The following is a 12,443-nucleotide window of genomic DNA, read 5'->3' as shown; positions in this document are numbered from 1 at the left end:
ACGGATGTGGAGATGGGGGCCAGGGGTCACAACCGCCTTGGCCCCAACTCTGGGAGGACCACCCGGGAGCATCTTCACTCCCTGCATCCCACTGGCGCTCAGGAGGCAAACTGGGCTGGCTGGAGCTTCTCCCTCTCTTCTGCTCAAGAACCTTCAAAAGCTCCCTACTGTCTTCCCACTGAGAGCCCAGGTCCCACGGCTCCTGCCCAGCCCCATCCCTCAGCCTTGCTCCAAACACACGCCTACCCCACCTCCTCCCCCGTACTCCCCTCTGTACCCCGCACAGGCCTCGCATGCCCTGGCCTGCGTGGCTTTGCTTGAGCCCTTCCCCTCTTCCTGCCTGCCCCCACCCAGAGCCACTGCACCCGGCCGTGCCTCTCCTTCCCCCTGGACGCCTCATCACTTGCACCAGGTCCGGTTTTTACTCACAAGCTATTTACCCAACAAGGATTTACTGCACACCTACTATGTGCCAGGCATCAGGGAACCGGAAAGGGGCGGCATCACAACACACAGCCCCAGGGCCCTGCATCTCCTCAGAGGCACCCTTTAGGGCTGGGGTGTTCTGCCACCTTTGCTCCCCACGTGGCGTCTGCCTGGCACATAGTAGGTGCTTAGCAGGTGGAGTTGGGGTGATTGACGGGGGAGCCCACTTGCTGCTCAGCTTCTCGGATGCTTAGCTGAGCAAACCTCTGTGAAGGGCGTGTCGGGGGAACAGCCTCCCTCTCTCAGCCACAGGGAGGCAGTGGGGTCACCCCAAGGGCATGGATGGCCCGGCACAGTCCTGCCCGGAAATTTCCCTAGGTCAATTCCACTATACCCTCATCATATACGGCTGAGGCTACTCCGCTGCACGGCTTCGGCGAGGTTCACTTAGTGCTATGATCAACAACTCGACCCACATCCCGGAGGCGAAGCCAACACAGCCCCGTGCTCCCTCCCGTAGGAGGAGTTCCTAAGTACAGACGGGCTGGCCGCAGGGCAGTGGACTTGGAAGACTTTGCCTGCTGGTGAGCTCGCCAGCCTTGGGACAGCCCCCAGCTCCAAGCCGTCTCAGGCAGCTTGTGGGGCTCGGGATGGAGTCAGTGCCCATGGTGGGCACCTTCCGTGCCTATGCCTTGGAGGCACGGCACCCTTGGCAGGATCCTCCCTGGAGCTCAGGAATGGAAATGATCGCCCGGGTGTGCTCCCAGCTGCCAGCTATTTTTAAAGAGGTGATGGAACCGGCCACTCAACAGCTGAATCCCCACCAGGGGTCAGTTCAGAGGCCAATGGTGCTTCCAGTCCCTTGTAGTGCTGCAAGCTGGACCCTCAGCCTGCCCCTGTATGTGTGTGCTAAGCCCAGGGGGAAGGCAGAGAAGCAACAGCTGGGAGCCATTTCACAGCTGGGGCTGGGGGTAGGGAGGGAGAGGCGGGGCTTGCTGTCCCTGCTCCGCCCCAGCTGACCAAGTGGCTCCACCTATCCAAGCCTTGGTTTTCTCACTGCTAAAGCGAGGGCTGTGTGGAGGCTGCAAGGAGAAAGATCTCTGGAAAGTGTGACGCCCAGCGCCGGGCCTGCAGCAGGTGCTCCTAACAGGTGCACCCAACGGGAGCTGCTATTCTTAGAACGCCTTCACTCCCTCCCCGGTCAGGCAGGAGAAGTGAGACTTGGCAAGGTGTGCCTCTTCTTGGGACCTCATACACCCTCCCCCGCCGCCGCTGCCACCGCCGCCCCCAGGATAGAGATGGCCCAGGCCCAGGGACTGGGGAGGGGACCCACAGGTGGGGCTCTGGAGTCAGCGCAGGTTCTGTAGGATCCCGAGGGTGGGATCTGGGCTCGCTCTGGGCAGCCCTGGACCCAGTGGTGTCTGGCCACAGTCCGGTAGATCCCAGCTATTCACCCAAGGACTAGGATTCAGGCTCAAGAATCCGACATTCCTAGGGCAGAGAAGGACAGGTCTTCTCCCTCCACCAGCTTGGGATTCCCGAGGGCAGCATCTCTCACCACCTCTGTCTGGAACATTCCACCAGCCCCAGGCAGCTCGCCGCTTCTCTCCCCACCTCCGCCTGCCATGTGCCCTCTCCCCTCTCTCCTCCCCTAGACGGCACCCTGAGCCTGCAGGGCCCTGCTCCACACCCTGCTGGCCTGGCTCCCCAAGGCCCTCGGGGTCAAGTTCAACACCATAAATGCCACCTACAGGGCCCTCAATAGTGGGGGACTTGGGAGGTCTTCTGCTCCTTCAGGGTCACTCTCCTGCCTCCCCTCTCTCTTCTTACCCTCTCCCAGGGACCCCCAACAACCACCAACATCAACTACTACCAACAACCACCACCAACAATCACCAACAACCACCAACAACATCAACTACCTACCAACCTTTCTATAACTTTTTTTTTTTTTTTTTTTTTTTTTTTTTTTTTTTTGACAGGCAGAGTGGACAGTGAGAGAGAGAGACAGAGAGAGAAAGGTCTTCCTTTGCCGTTGGTTCACCCTCCAATGGCCGCCGCTGCAGCCGGCGCACCGCGCTGATCCGATGGCAGGAGCCAGGATCCAGGTGCTTTTCCTGGTCTCCCATGGGGTGCAGGGCCCAAGCACCTGGGCCATCCTCCACTGCACTCCCTGGCCATAGCAGAGAGCTGGCCTGGAAGAGGGGCAACCGGGACAGAATCCGGCGCCCCGACCGGGACTAGAACCCGGTGTGCCGGCGCCGCAAGGTGGAGGATTAGCCTATTGAGCCACGGCGCCGGCTTTCTATAACTTTCAACAAGTCAGATTTTCAAAAATTAGCTTGAAGGCAGTAAGCAAGACAGCCTGAAAACCCTCAGATGAAGGGAGGCAGTGGAGCTGTGTCGGATTACTCCCCGATTTGTCAGCCGTCCCTGGTCTACACCCCAGCCCTGTGCATTGGCAGACGAGAAACGCCGAGTCCTCTGAGACCTGGGAGCCCCCACTCCTGAGTCCGTGCAGCCGGCTCTCCTTTGCAGACACAGAAACTGAGACCCCGAAACAGCAGCGGAGAGCTGTGGCTCTTGGCTCTTAAAGCGCGGGAGACATGGAGCTGGGAGGTGGAGCCCAGCCTCTGCCCAGCTCCCGACATCCTCCTGGCCTGGCCTGTTCAGGAGGCGCTGATGAAGGAGGGGACGTTAAATGCTCTGAAAAACCTCAAGAACTCAGCAGGCTCCACACCTGCTTGCTTGGTCATCCCCAGGGATGCAGAGAGAGCGCTGGGTAAGATCCAGCACCCCACACCCTTCATGATGAAAACCTGCCACAAGGCAGGTACCGAAGCAACACCCCTCCCAGTGATAGAGGCTGCATGCCACAAACCAACAGCCAGCACCCTGCTGGAGGGGGAGAAGCTGAAAGCACCAGTCTGGAACAAGACCAGGGTGTCCACTCAGCCACTCTTATTCAGTATCCTACTGGGAGTTTTAGTGAGAGCAATTAGGGAAGAGGAGGAGACAAAGGGCATCAGAATCGGAAAAGAGGAAGTCAAATTATCCGTGTGTGCAGATGACAGGAAGTTGTACGTGGAAAAACCTAAGCACTCCACCAGAAAGCTGTTAGAATTGATAAGCCAATTCAGTGAAGTTGCAGGTTACAAAATAAACAGTTAAAAAAAAAAAAACAGAAGGATTTTCATACACTAATGATAAACTCACAGAAAGAGAAGTCAAGAAAGAAATCCCATTCACAGTAGCCACAAAAAAAAAAAAAATCAAATATTTAGGAATAAATTTAACCAAAGAAGTGAAAGATCTCTACAATGAAAATTATCAAACATTGATGGAAGAAATCATCAAAGATACACAAAAAAATGGAAAGATATTCCTTGCTGCATCGGAAGAATCAATATCATTAAAATGTTTTTAGTACCTAAAGCAACTTACAAATTCAGTGCAAGCCCTATCAAAATACCAACGGCATTCTTTACAGAGTTAGAAAAAACAATCTAAAGTTCATATGGATTCACAAAAGACCCCAAGTAGCCAAAATGAGCTTGAGCAAGAAAGCAGAGCTAGAGGCGTCACAATATCTGAGTTCAAAGCCACAGTAATTAAACAGCTTGGTACTGGCACAAAAACTGATACAGAGATCAATGGAACAGAACAGAGAGTCCAGAAATTAACCCACATCCATACAGCCAACTGATTTTGACAAAAGTGCTCAAACCATATGGTGGAGTAAGGATAATCTCTTCAACAAATGGTGCTAAAAAAAAACCTGGATGTACATTTGTAGAAAAATGAAATTAGATCCATACCTCTCACCATATACAAAAATCAACTCAAGATGGATCAAAGTCCTCAACTTAAGACCTGAGACTGAGGCTGCTGCTGTAGCGCAGTGGGTTAAAGCCCTGGCCTGCAGCACCAGCATCCCATATGGCTGCCGGTTCTAGTCCCAGCTGCTCCTCTTCCGATCCAGCTCTCTGCTATGGCCTGGGGAAGCAGTGGAGGATGGCCCAAGTCCTTGGGCCCCTGCACCCACGTGGGAAACCTAGAAGAAGCTCCTGGTTCCTGGCTTCGGATTGTGGCCATCTGGGGAGTGAACCAGCGGATGGAAGATCTCTCTCTGTCTCTACCTCTCTCTGTAACTCTTTCAAATAAATAAAATAAATTAAAAACAAAAGACCTGAGACTATGTGATTGCCGGAAGAAAATGCAGGGGAAATAGTCCAAGACATTGGTACAGGGGAGGACTTCTCGGACAAGACTCCCAAGGCACAGGCAGCAAAAGCCAAACTAACAAATGGGACTATAGCAAACTCAGAAGCTTTTGCACAGCAGAGAAAACGATCAATATAGTGAAGAGACATCCAACAGAATAGACAAAATATTTGCAAACTACCTGTCCAACAAAGAATTAAAATCCTGAATATATCAGCAACTTAAAAACTTAACAACAAAAAAATAACCAGTCCAGCTAAGAAATGGGCAAAGGATTTCAATAGACAGTTCTCCAAAGAAGAAATACAAATGTCAACATCACCAGCCATCAGGGAAATGCAAATCAAAACCACAATGAGATACCACCTCACCCCTGTCAGAACAGCTAAAATCCAAAACACAGAGTAACAAATGCTGGGGAGGAGGTGGACAAGGGGACCACTAACCCACTGATGGTGGGAATGTCAATTAGTGCAGCCACTGTGCAGAACTGTGTGATTTCTTTACAAACTAGAAACAAGCTTGCCAGCAATCTCACTACTGCATGCGTGCACACGTGTGTGTGTGTGTGTACACAAAACCCCTGAACACAAAGTATCCAAGAGTTACCCGCACCACCACATTTATAGCAGCACTGTTCACAATAGCCAAACTTTGGAACCAACCAAGGTGCCCATCATCAGGTGAATAGATAAAGAAAACGTAGTGTTTGTGTGTGTGTGTGTGTGTACACATTGGAATATTATTCAGATATAAAAAGAATGGAATTCTATCATTTGCAGCAAAATGGATGCAACTGGAAGACAGCATGTTGAGTGAAATAAGCCGGACCCAGAAAGACAAATACCGCATGGTTCTCCCTCATGTGTGGGAGCTAAAGTTTAAAAACCAAACAGACAAGGAAGAAAGAAAAAAGAAAGAAATACCTGTGTGTATCACTATTGCTGCAAATGTAGTTTTGTAAAACTTTCCTAAAAGTCTTGTCAAACCAACGGTTAATAAAGTTATACTACTATAGCTTTAATGATCTCTGGTTACTTTAAAATTTACTGTACATGGGTGGAATGGTCATTTTTCCATTCAATTATTGTTTATAGCCTTTCTCTATATTCCCACTAAACGAGGGTCTTCTTGCTTTTCATTGGTTAGACTTCCTAAGTATTAGCCTTTTTACTGTCGTGTAATTTTAAGATATGGTATCTCAAAAACTAAAACAAAAGAAAGGGAGAAGGAAAAAGGGTGGGAGGGAGAGAGAGGGGGAGGAAGGAGGGAATATCATTATGTTCCTAGAACTGTAGCTACAAATCACACTGAATCCGTTAAAAAGTAATTCAAAATTAAAATAAGAACCATTCGATTGGACTACCTCACCAGTCCCCCCGGGCCCTGTCTTACAGGCAAAGGGGCTGACTTGGCAGGGCCCTGCTGTGGCTACTGTGCATCTGTAAGCACTAGGTTCAAACAAGCCATAACACGGGTTCTCAGACCTAAAAGGTGCATACCCCTGGCTAGGCAAGTTTAATGCTTCAAAAATATTTATTTATTTGAAAGATTCAGCGATGATGAGAAAGGGAGAGAAATCTATCTTCCATCAGCTGGTTCACTCCCCAAATGCCTGCATCAGCCAGGGCTGAGCCAAGCCAAACCAGGAGCCAGGAGCTCCGCCCTGGTCTCCCACACAGGTGGCAGGGAGCTGGGTTGGAAGCGTGAAGTAGCTGGGATTTGAACCAGCGCTGACACAGGACGTGGATGTCCCCAGCTGTGGCTTAACCTGTTGCACCACAAGGCCGACCCTAAAGCAAAATTTAATTCCAGAAATTTTTCTCAAATCATATTTACCAAGATCTGTGAACACAGACTGTTCTGGCAAGACGGGTGATCACTGCAAAATACTGAGACCAATCTACATGTCCAATAACGTGATTCCTAGTGAAACAGGGATTTGACACAAAGGAATAAACAGAGCCAAGGAAGATAACTCTTGGGAAGAATATTTACTGCACAGAAAGATGTCTGCCATATACATTTCACAAAGCTCTGGAAAGAGAGAAATGAAAGATAAGTTTATGTTGGCACAGAAAGTTTTTGAACTCTGTGCATAATTTTTTATAATATGTCTTGAAATTGTTAAGCCTTTTTTGCAGGCAGAGAACCCAAAATTTTTTGCACCAAAATTAACTTATCTTCCCCTTCTATTTTCTAAACTTTTTAAATTACCCTGGCACTAGCAAAGGTAAAAACACTGTAAAAGGTAACAAAATAATGGGTGTTGTGATACCAGATTTGAAAAGGCAAATACCTGAGACACACAATGAAGCAAACACCTGGGGGCTTCCTGGCCACCTGTCCCCAAGGGTGCTGTGTGGGGGTGACTTCTCGGGCTGTCATTTTATTACTGATGGCAACTCGGCTTTGTGTCCCCACTGGTAAACTTTATATCCCAATATGATCAGGTGATAGAACTGAATCCTAACTCCTAGGACTGTCCTGTTGTTCACACCAGCAACTCAGGATAAATCAGAGGGGCAGGCGTTGTGGCACAATGGGTTAAGATACCACTTGCAAAGTTGGCATCTTTTTTTTTAAAAGAGCTTTATTTATTTATTTATTTGAAAGTCAGAGTTACACAGAAAGAGGAGAGGCAGAAAGAGAGAGAGAGAGAGGTCCTCCATCTGATGATTCACTCCCCAACTGGCCGCAACAGCCAGCCAATTCAAAGCCAGGAGCCAGGAGCTTCCTCTGGGTCTCCCACATGGGTGCAGGGGCCCAAGGACTTGGGCCATCTTCTACTGCTTTCCCAGGCCACAGCAGAGAGCTGGATCGGAAGTGGAGCAGCCAGATCTCAAACCAGTGCCCATATGGGTTGCCCGAGCCTCAGGCCAGGGTGTTAATCCACTGTGCCACAGTGCTGGCCCCAAAGTTGGCATCTCTTTATGAGCCCTGGGTTGGAGGGCCGACTGCACTACTTCTTAACCAGCTCCCTGCTAACACGTCTTGGAAAGCAGCAGAAGACAGACCAAGTGCTTGGGCCCCTGCACCCACAAAGGAGACCCAGATGGAGTTGCCAGCTCCAGGCTTCAGTCTGGCCCAGCCCTGGCTGTTATGGCCATTTAGGGAGTGAATCAGTGGATGGAAAATATCTCTCTATGTCCATTCCTGTCTCCCTCTCTCTCTTTCAAATAAATCTTAAAAAGAAAAGAACAAATCAGAAGGGGGCCCTTGATTTGTCTATCTCAGAGCTCTATAAAACATTTCCTAGAGGTGCCAGTGCTGTGGCATAGTGGGCTAAGACACCACCTGCAGCGCTGGCATCCCGTATGGATGCTGGTTTGAGTCCTGACTGCTTTTCTGATCCAGCTCTCTGCTATGGCCTGAAAAAGCAGTAGAAGATGGCCCGAGACAGAGAGAGAGACACAGACAGAGATCTCGCATCTGCTGGTTCACTCCCTGAACGCCCACGACAGCCAGAACTGGGCCAAACTGAAGCCAACAGCTGGGAACTCCATCCGGTGGGGCTCCCACATGGGAGGCAGGGACCCAGCTCCTTGAACCGTCACAGCCGTCTCCTGGGGTGCACATTAGCAGGAAGCTGGATGGAAAGCAAAGCTGGGACCCAAACCCAGGCACTCCCATATGGGATGCAGGCGTCCCAGGCGGCATCTCGAGCAGCCTGCCCAGTGCCTGCCCCCAGATAAACTCATCTTCCAGCTCCATTTCTCCACGAGCTATTTGAAGGGGCCTCAGATAGCTGGGCAGGGGATGGGGAAAGAGGATATTATGCTTGCGTGTATTTTGGGGTGCTTGACACATGCACCTAAGAAGGAACCCTGGGGAGGGCAGCGCAGGGCGGCCCACGCTGACAGAGCGTTTCTGAGCAATCCGAGAACTCCGATCCCCTCCCCCACGCAACTGCGTCCTCCCAGCAATGCCAGCAGCTCTGAGGCCACAGTGGGGCCAGGCCTGCCAGGGCCGCTTGCCCTATCTCAGCTCAGTGTCCCTGAGGCCCCACAGCACCTTCCCCACCCATTGTCAAGGTCAGACTTGCCATGGAAAGCCATCCCAAACCCTGAGAAGTAGGAACTGTCGTGGACCCATTTTACAGGGGTGGAGACTGAGGCCCAGACTGGCATGCCCAAGTCACAAGGTTAGAAAATGGCAGGGCTGGGATTGGAACCTGGATGTGCCTGACGCCCAAGCTTGTGTTTTCCGAGGGTGAGACTCTGTCCTGGCTCTAACCTGACATTTTGATGGGCTCTGGGGGGCCATTTTTCAGGTGGGAAAACTGAGGGTCAGGCAGGGAAAGATGCTTGGTGCACAGTGAACACTCAGGAAGGAAGGAAGAAGGGGGAAGAGGAGAAAGGACAGAGGCAGGCAGGAAGCAGGTCGGTAAAAAAGAAAAGAAAGGAAGACGGGGGCTTTAGGGTGGAGGGGGAGGCGGTCAGGTGAGAAGCGGCCTGGGTGGACCCCTTTGGGCCTGCTCCCATAGCTGCCAGCACAAACTCTCTCAGGAGGCCCTCCCGTGGCGTGGGGCCAGCTAGGAGAGGACTCAGGGCATTTGATGGCTTCGGGGCGACCACAAAGTCAAGTCCACCTACAGCACAGGCCCCGCCTCACCCATGGCCCTGCACAGTGGGCTCCAAGAACCGTGCAGATGTGACCAGGCACAGTCAGGTGTGGGCAGGTACAGCCAGGTGTAGCCACACAGTGGCGGCTTGGACAGGGGCCCAGCTCGGGGGCTGGGCTGGTCACAGGCAGCAGTGCAGCAAACAGGCATTGAGGCCACCTCTGAGGTTGGCAGCAAGCTCGGGGTGGAGGGAGGGTGGGGAGAGAGAGAGACAGGCAGGGAACAGGGGCAGAGAGGAAGAGGCATTGAGGGAACAGGGGCAGAGAGGAAGAGGCATTGAGAGAACAAGGCCAGGATTGAGCAACACACGGAGGTGGGCGCAGAGAGAGACAGACGCAGAGCAGAGTGACAGACAGGTGCAGGCTGTGTGCTCCAGTCTCAGCAGGAGGGGCCTGGGAGTGGGCGCTGCGGTGCGGCAGGTTAAGCTGCTGCTTGGGACACCCCCACCCCACACTGGAGTGCCAACAAGTCGTGGCTAACCTGCTTTTGATCCAGCTTCCTGCTGCTGCAGCCTGGGAGTAGCACATGTTAGCTCAGGTACCTGGATGGAGTTCAGAGCTCCCGGCTTTAGCCTGGCCCAACCCCGGCTATTACAGGCATTTGGGGGAGCGAACCAGTGGATGGGAGATCGATCAATCGATCGATCGATCTATCCATCCATCTATCTTTCCTTCTCTGTCTCTCTTTCTGTCTCTCTCTCACTCCCTGCCTTTCAATCACATTAAAAATATAAGGAATAAGGGGCTTGACAGGCCCACCTGGCCTGTGGCGCCACCTGCAGGGAGTACGCCTGTGTGCATTTGCACACAGAGGGCTGGGCTCCACCTCCCGAACCTGTGCCAGCCTCAGCTCTGGCATCACTGGAGACAACCCGCCCCTCTCTGAGCCTGTGGCCTCTCTCGGTCAGTCAGTGACGTGGGAGAGGAGGTCCCAGCGGCCCTTTGCCTTGGCACGACCTTTGACCCCAGCTAATGCCCAGCATGTCTAAATCCTCCTGAGCAAACTTGTCATGCAGTGAGAAGGGCTTGGGTCATTCCCCTTTAAAGGAGCACCCACTCAGATGGTTCACGCCATTGACTGCTTAGTGTAAATAGAATCCGCTTCTGTAAGCACTCTGTAGAAAAGCCGAAAGCCCTGGCGATGAGCGATGTAGACCACAAGTGTTTAGGAGGCAGGTGCAAAACCTCACACACACACACAAGGAAGGGCTCTATGCTAGAACAGTCTGGATAAATCCAGTTCTGCCATTTGCTAGCTGAGACCCAACCTCTCTATTTTCCCATCTGTATAATGGGGTGGGAAGGGTGCTGGGGAGGATTCTGGCAAGCACCTGGTGGGGCTTGCACAGATGTCAGTCACGCGACGATGATGATGTCTGCCGTCTAGTTCCCCAAACACATCGCTATAACCAACACTGGATAACGCAACAGCCCCACAGCTCAGTGAGAGCCGAGGTGCTACAGGAGGGAGAGGTAGCAAAAGGAGCCCGGGCCCCAGCTCCGTGGGGCACTGAGGCAGCCCTGGGGAGGTCCAGGCCACGGACTGCCTGGGTTTGAGTAGGGTCCTCCCAGCCCGTGCCTCAGTCTTCTCACCTGGAAAGTGGGAGTAGAGACAGTGCCCTATGTCTAGGGCCGCTAAGGACGATGCACTGTGTAGCTTGGCATACAGTAAACGCCATAGAAATGTCTGCTGCCACAGGCTCAGAGAGGGGCGGGTTGTCTCCAGTGATGCTAGTGGGGCAAGCGTCACTCAAAGTGACGGGCACACACGCTTGCAGCTGATCAGCAGGAGGCGTGTCTGGCTTCCCGGCTGGGAGCACCCAGCCAGACTCAGCAAGGTTTCCTGTGCGGCTATAAACAGACGTGACAGCTGCCCTGGAGGCCCCGGCTCTCGTCAGCCTCAGATGCAGGCTCCTCCAGGGACTGAGTGACCCAGGAGGCACCCTGGAGCCTGCGCGCTGGGTGGCGGAGGAACGCAGGTGCTCCGGAACTGGCGACAGGGTTGCATCCCTAAACAGCCAAGCTCAGGTGAACGGATTCTGGGTGGAAAATGCCCTTAGGGTCCAGGTTGGCGGTGCAGTCAGTTAAGCCATCGCTTTCAATGCCTGTACCCACATCAGAACACGGACTCCATTCACACAAGTCCCGGCTGCTCCACTTCCCATCAAGCTCCCTGCTAATGCACCTGGGAAACCAGCAGAAGACGGCCTGAGTGCTTAGGTCCCTCCCACCCACATGGGAGACCTGGATGGAGTTCCTGGCTCCTGACTTTGGCCTGGTACAGTCCTGCCTGGCTGTTGGGGCCATTTGGGAAGTGAACCAACAGATGGAAGATATCTCTCTCTCTCTCTCTCTCTCTCTCTCTCTCTCTCTCTCTCCCCTTCCCTCCCTCCATCACTCTGCATTTCAAATAAATAAGTCTTTGCAAAAATGTATTTAATACACCCACCCTATTGAGTATCCTACCTTAGCCTACTATACTCAGACCACCAACTTCATTTGCCTGTAACTTGATAGCACCATCCTACACAGGGCTTCCTTTGTAATAAAGTGTCAAGTGTCTCCCACAGATTACTGAATCCAGTATTGATGAAAAAAAAAAAAAAGAATATGGCAGGATGCTTTTGTGCCATCATAAAGTCAAAAGTCAGGGCCAGGGTTGTAGCGTAACAGATTAAGCCACTGCCTGCAACACCAGCATCAGAACACTGGTTCAAGTAGCACAGGTCTCGGCTGCTCCACTTCTGATCCAGCTCCCTGCTAATGGCCTGGGAAAGCAGCAGAAGATGGCCCAAGAGCTTGGGCCTCTGCACCCATGTGGGAGACCCAGAAGAAGCTCCTGGCTCCGCATTTCAGTCTGGTCCAGCTCTGGTGTTGCAGCCATAACCAGCAGATGAAAGACCTCTCTCTATAATTCTGCCTTTCAAATAAATAAGTCTTAAAAAAAAAAGTCAGATGTTGAGCCATTGTAAAGTTTGAGACCTCCAGCACTGAAGAGGTGCCAACTATGGGCCTAGCAACCGTGTCAAACTCCTTACAGGTTCTGTGCAGCTTAATGCCCATGATAAATACATTCACGTCCCCGGTTCACAGGTAAGGGAGCTACGGCTCTGAGAAGCCCAGCATCAATAGCGGCAGCAGACACTTCTATGGCGCTTACTGTATGCCAA

General features: G+C 52.1%; 1 protein-coding gene across 6 annotated transcripts in view; it reads right to left on the bottom strand.

The window, feature by feature from the left end:
* Positions 1–12,443, bottom strand: part of KIAA1671 (KIAA1671 ortholog) — a 188,954-nt gene that overhangs the window by 22,777 nt on the left and 153,734 nt on the right. The gene's annotated exons all lie outside the window — the stretch shown is intronic.

Source organism: Oryctolagus cuniculus, chromosome 21 (genome assembly GCF_964237555.1).
Source record: "Oryctolagus cuniculus chromosome 21, mOryCun1.1, whole genome shotgun sequence".
NCBI classification, from domain to species: domain Eukaryota; kingdom Metazoa; phylum Chordata; class Mammalia; order Lagomorpha; family Leporidae; genus Oryctolagus; species Oryctolagus cuniculus.
The sequence above is the reverse complement of the archived record's forward strand: the minus strand, read 5'-3'. Positions and strand labels throughout refer to the sequence as shown.